This window comes from Diachasma alloeum, unplaced genomic scaffold, assembly GCF_001412515.2.
Source record: "Diachasma alloeum isolate Michigan unplaced genomic scaffold, Dall2.0 Dall_scaffold_78910, whole genome shotgun sequence".
Classification (NCBI taxonomy): domain Eukaryota; kingdom Metazoa; phylum Arthropoda; class Insecta; order Hymenoptera; family Braconidae; genus Diachasma; species Diachasma alloeum.
This window is the reverse complement of record NW_021683645.1, coordinates 279,541-286,268: the sequence shown is the minus strand read 5'-3', so window position 1 is coordinate 286,268 and position 6,728 is coordinate 279,541.

Sequence of the window (6,728 nt, the reverse complement as noted above, 5' to 3'; positions counted from 1 at the left end):
TTGATTTAGGGATAGGGTTTGAGTTGAGATTAATTACTAATCAAGAAATTTGGAGTTGTAATGGGAATCAAATTTAAATTTAAATATATTTTGAATAACTATTCGGTTTACAAAAACATAAGCGTGATTTTACAGAAATCTATGTAGTTAAAATTCCTACCCCTGTAATGATCTGAAGGATTCAAATTTGGGTTTACAAATTTTGTTACTCACAATTCGGTCTGTTTTTTTAAATAAATTAATCGATGTGTTTGTAGATCCCTGGGTAAATCCATAATTTCCTCACCAGCAATTAGTCGTGCTAAAGGCTATTATGGATACTTTCACGGAAATACTTTCTTCTACTCGTTGATATTTTACTAAATATCGACAGTTGAATTTTAAGAGTTTAAGCGTTTGTTTGAGACTGTCCACAACGCGTCACAATGAACGAATTCCTTATTTGTAAGCAAAGTCACCACTCTCGATTAAAGAAATTTTATTCCCGGATAATTTCAATTGTTCGTAACTTACTATTAATTCAGTACTATCCCGCGTAATCAAAGGAAGGATTGAAAAACCGGACCGATTAAATGAACTATTTCCATCAGAATTGTTACTGTTCCGTTGCTGCTTCAAGACTGACTAGTTTTGATTTTTCTGACATTTTTATACTAATTTTGGGGTCACTTGTCACATAGGCTCCAACGAGTCCATTTTTAATTAGTGGAAAATATCGTATGACTTTTCCCACTCTTTTGATTTTTATAGGGAAGTAGTTCATTCGGTCTGTGGGGTTTCAATTAATTGGTTTTCAATCGTTCTTTCGCGTGCGAATCTTAGTATTGGGTAATTGGGGCATGCTGAGTGTGCCATTTCATCACTTTTGAACTCGATTCCAATGTCTTTGGCATTTTTAATCGAGTTCAGGTGATGAAATGCACTCAATTTAGTTTACAATTGTTGGTTTGGTTCTTAATGATTTCACATAAAATTATTATAGCCTTAACGTTTATAGTACAAAATTTTGGAAATTACGGGGAATAAGGAATAAGACAAAAATTCGCGAAAACTTGCAGTTAATAATTACACCAAATGGTCTGGTAGTGTGTTGCCGGGTCTTGGTAATTTGTCTGGTAGCATAAACTTTGGTATTGATTCATGGTATTTTTTGATAAGTTCAATCGAAAGAGGCATGCGTAAATATTGTTGAAACAGAAAAAGAAACAATTCGTCAGAAACTCGTAGATAATAAGTTTTTCTTTATGTTCTTTATGAAACGATTTAAAAAAAAACGTTGTCCGTGTAAGTTTTGTATTTGTACCAGTACCCCTCACTTATTCGAACCCTGGTAAGTCATGAGCTAAGAGGCATTTCTCCGAGGGTATTACGAATTCATTTCGGTCTAGCACTGGTTGAATAAAATTTGGATTAGAGATTTCCAAAACAGTTCATTACAACATCCCATGCGCGCGCCGCATAAACACATCATCCGCACGTGGTAAAAACCCACCATGGACGCCATTATAAAATACTCAAATTCGACAGGCATTTTTTTTCAAGTAATTATGTAAAGCACAAACGTTTACTTTAACGATTATTTTTCACAAAAAAAAAAGTTTCATATATTTATATATAATTTCAAAAATGAAAATACAATTATCACTTTACCTTCACGTAACTAAAAAAGAATGAAAGGTATGTAAAAAAAAATATCTTTCAACGCTGAGTTTCTTCATTTTCGATATTGACTCAGTGCGCGAAATTAACGATTTTTCTTATCATAGTTATTGGACACCGGAAATGATTAAAGTTGAAGTATTCCCAGACCCGGCTCTCATTTTCGATCAAGTTCTTGGCGTCTTAAAATCGTCATTTGATTCTGCAGAGGGGAGAAGAGGAGTGAAATTCTCAGATTTTGTTGTCTTACTCCACGCAGTGAATCATCTAGAACCTTCGCGAATGATTTTCTCCCATAGAGTTTGATGTGTTGGACGGAGATAGACATAGAACCCCATATTCATGTCTCTCTTTTACCCAAAATGTAAACATTGATAATGCATATAAAGGGTACCAATTTCAGCATGCACGATTCAGTGCCTTCGTCGACATCCAGCAGAAACATTGCTCTTATTCATCGTGTTCTCTTTTCAACTGAAACTCGTTCGATTTTTAATGACAATGGAAACACCGGCTAATTACGTTCGTTTGATATTTCGAAGTTATAAAACTGAGGTGGGGGAAAATATCAAATTCATTAATCCGGTAGAAATACGGTGTCCAGCGGTTTGGATAATGAGTGATAAAAAGAAGATTATTAACAACTGTTTGAAGTATATTATTCTTCAACATTGGCAAATTTTCGATGCTGAAGTGTATTTCACTGCCTGCAACATTCGCACAAGAATGATCGGGGAGGGGGATGTCCCTGTGAGAGGAGGTGCTTTGATGCCTGCATTACCCATCGGGGGTCGGAATAATATGGGTGTGCTCTCATCCGGTGATCAGTCTACGGAATTTGTTGACGAGTTGAAAGAAGAGAGGGAGGAATATTATAAAGGTATGAGCTCTAGTTTACCATGTATACATTATATATTGTAACGTATTATTTTTGTCTTTCGACCGTTCTGCGGTTTCATTTAAACATCCAGACGAGAAGTCACTGCGAAAGCGAAGCGAGAGTCAAAATCTAGATTTTTGTTCGACTATTTATTGAGTATCTTTTTGGTTTGTATTGAATCATTCCACTCCACCGTTCATCGGAGCACATCGGGGGATCTGGATGAGCCTGAACGAGGACTGGGATGAGATGCAAGAATTTAGATGCTGAAATTGGGTCTCGGAGCAACGGTTCTGCAGAGTCTGGGGTGGATCTGGAGGTTGAATATCCCCGCCCGTTGAGGAGTACGCAGGTTGGCCGTGTCCCGGCGCCAGCTACTGGAGCCAGAATTGGAGAGCTCGAGCACCGAATGAATCTAGGCGAAAATAATATTTTCGGTCCATTGTTGAAGGACCCGAAACATAAATTAAGGGTTATTTATCATTATGCGATTTGTAAGTAGTTGGAACTACATTTTTATCGCTTTGTTTTATCCCTGTGGATTTGGAGGGAAAATTAGAAATCACGTGGTTGTCCGGTGTGGATTACGGTGGAGAGAGAGTTGACGTCGTCATCACTCTCCAATCAAAAGTCTCTTCGGTGAAAGTAACAGCCAATGAGAGGGCTGGATTTTCGGCAATCGAGGAAATGTGCCATCGAGCGTGCCGAGGAGATTACTTCTCGTTTGGATGGCGAGACTGACAGTTCGCAAGTTTTTCGTGAATTATAAAAATTATTAGCGTGTTCCGACGCCCGAATTCTCGTTGTCTCCGACATCTTGCTTTGACGATTTATTGAGAGTCCCAACTTTTCCGGAGAATTTGTTGCTGAGATTTCTTCAGTTCTGGTGAGCGGTGGATCTAATTAATCGTTAATTTATTGATTGTAATAGAGATCGGGATCTCGTGAAATTAGCTTTGTTTTGGATAAACGGTTTTCGTCCATGGCGAATGACGCCATTAGATTTTTGGCTTTCGGATTTTGACGAGATCTGGTTTCTCGCTCAGCGGAGCATTATAACGGTTTCGGGAAAAATTCAGTGAACCTTTTATTTTATCAATTTACGTGTTTTCTGGAAATATTTAGGTCGGAATCTTCCGATTGAAACTCAGTGTTTCAAATATTGGTTGTAAGTAACAACTCTCGTTTCGCATTCACTTTGGGAAAATTCGGATATCCACAGTGGAAATCTCGGGGCAATGATTCAGCCTCAGGGAATTTTCGCATTATCGCTGTTCGTATAATACTTTATTTATTTAATTTAGAATTTTGGCATTACCGAACAGTGTAGGAATTATCGACGTGATTTGGAATTACAGCGTCTTTGTCGATGCTCGATTTCCGTATTTTTGTGTCGTGTAGCCGTGACCTTGCGTTAGGCAGATTCACCGGCTCTGGTAATTGTTATTAGTATTTCTCGTGGTAATCCGAATCGCGTCGTTTGAGAATCAGACTACAATTTTGAATTATATTTCTCTCAACAGTTTTCGTTGTTCTTCGTATCGATTCCTTTGTCGTGACATTAGACCTTGCAGTAACCCAGTTAGTTACTTCATTTTTTAGACTTCTTGATAGATTTTCCCATTTATTGACTTTCTTGACATTATCTTTGACTAGCATTTTATTAATTGACGGTTGACGTCGAGGGAATTGATTTTATATCGAGTCATTAGATCGGTGTATGAATTTTGTGATTTTCTGATTGTGATTTAGAGCATAGCGGAAAGAGAAATAATCCGAAAATAACGGGGTTTAATTAGATAAATGATTCACATTTTGATACTGGAATTTTTTTAGAAATTGATTAAATAATATTTTTCCCCGAAAGTCTGAATCTTCGTATCATTTATTAGTAGTAAGGAACCCAGTCATTTCAGGGTAATTTTATTGAGAGCGGATTTTGTGGAACCCAGCCGCCTCCGCGGTTGATCTGAGCTGTCGGCGATCGCTCTCTCATCGTTGTTTGTTTTTTTCGTCTTCGATTTTGATGAACGTTTCATACGTTCTGGCGCCCAACCTTTGGTTTGTCGTTTGGGTCGCTGAGGGCTGCGTATCAGCTCCGTGAAGTGGGCACCCCACTTGGTTGGATTTGAACCAAAATTTCATAATTGATAGATTTTGAGCTACTCGTGATAGTAGTAAAGTTTTTCTTGTTTGTAGTTTGAAATTGAGCGTCCAATTCGTTTTTGAAATACACTTAGGAACTATTCCATAGTTATAGCTGGAGTGAGATTGGATTCTCGTCTGCAATCGTTTGTAGTTGATTGTAGTTCTGGAAATTTCACGATCGGAATCGCAATAAACGTTCAATCGATTTTTTTGAACAGTTAGGAACTATTTCATAGTTGTATTTGAAATGACGTGGGATTCTTAACTGCAATCGTTCGTAGTTGATTGTAGTTTTGGAATTTTCGCAATTGGAAATCAAATGAGCGTCCAATTGATTTTTGAAGACCAAGTAGGAACTGATTGAAAACTATAGCCAGAATGAGCTCGGATTCCTGTCTAAAATCGTTTGTAGTTGTTTGTAGTGCTCACAAATTTTCAATGCACCGAGAAAACGGGGTGGCAGACAGTTGATATATGTAGAACGATTTGTTTGTAGTTGTTTCTAACAGTGAAAAAAATGAAGAACCTTATAAACCAACGTTCATACTTGATTGTAGTTTTGGAATTTTCCCAATCCGAACTCAAATGAGCATCTGATCGATTTTAGGAGCCCAAGTAGGAACTTGGTAACAGATATAGCCAAAATGAGCTCGGATTCCTGTCTAAAATGGTTTGTAGTTGTTTGTAGTACTCCCAGATTTTCAATGCACCGAGAAAAAAGGGTGGTGTAGCGTTGAGATACGTGGAAGAATTCGTTTGTAGTTGTTTCTAACAGTGAAAAAAATTAAAAAGAAAAGAAGATCTTTATGAACCAACGTTCATACTCAATTGTAGTTTTGAAATTTTTCCAATCCAAACTCAAACGAGCATCCAATCGATTTTTGGAACCCAAGTAGGAATTTGTTGACAGCTATAGCCAAAATGAGCTCGGATTCCTGTCTAAAATGGTTTGTAGTCGTTTGTAGTACTCACATATTTTCAATGCACCGAGAAAAAAGGGTGGTGTAGAGTTCAGATATGTAGAAGAATTCGTTTGTAGGTGTTTCTAACAGTGAAAAAAATCAAAAAGAAAAGAAGATCTTTATGAACCAACGTTCATACTTGATTACTAATTAATTATAGTTTTGAAATTTTTCCAATCCGAACTGAAANAAACGGGGTGGCATACAGTTGAGATATGTAGAAGGGTTTGTTTGTAGTTGTTTCTAACAGTGAAAAAAATCGAAAAAAATGAAGAACCTTATAAACCAACTTTCATACTTGATTGTTGTTTTGGAATTTTTCCAATCCGAACTGAAATCAGCGTTCAATCCGTTTTTGAAATACACTTAGGAACGATTTCATAGTTAAAGCTGGAGTGACATTGGATTCTCATCTGCAATCGTTTGTAGTTGATTGTAGTTCCGGAAATTTCACGATCGGAATTGTAATAAACATTCAATCGATTTTTTTCAAACAATTAGGAATCATTTCATAGTTGTATTTGAAATGACGTGGGATTCTTATTTGCAATCGTTTGTAGGTGATAGTAGTTTTGGAATTTTCGCAATCGGAAATCGAATGAGCGTCCAATCGATTTTTGGAGATNTCGGAATTGTAATAAACATTCAATCGATTTTTTTCAAACAATTAGGAATCATTTCATAGTTGTATTTGAAATGACGTGGGATTCTTATTTGCAATCGTTTGTAGGTGATTGTAGTTTTGGAATTTTCGCAATCGGAAATCAAATGAGCGTCCAATCGATTTTTGGAGACCAAGTAGGAACTGATTGATAGCTATAGCCAGAATGAGCTCGGATTCCTGTCTAAAGTCGTTTGTAGTTTGGAATACTCACAGATTTTCAATGCACCGGGAAAAACGGTGGCCGGAAGTTGAGATACGTAGAAGGATTTGTTTATAGTTGTTTCTAATAGTGAAAAAAGACGGTAAAAAGACCCCCATAGACCAATGTTCATACTTAATTGTAGTTTTGGAATTTTTCCAATCCAAACTCAAACGAGCATCCAATCGATTTTTGGAGCCCAAGTAGGAACTTGTT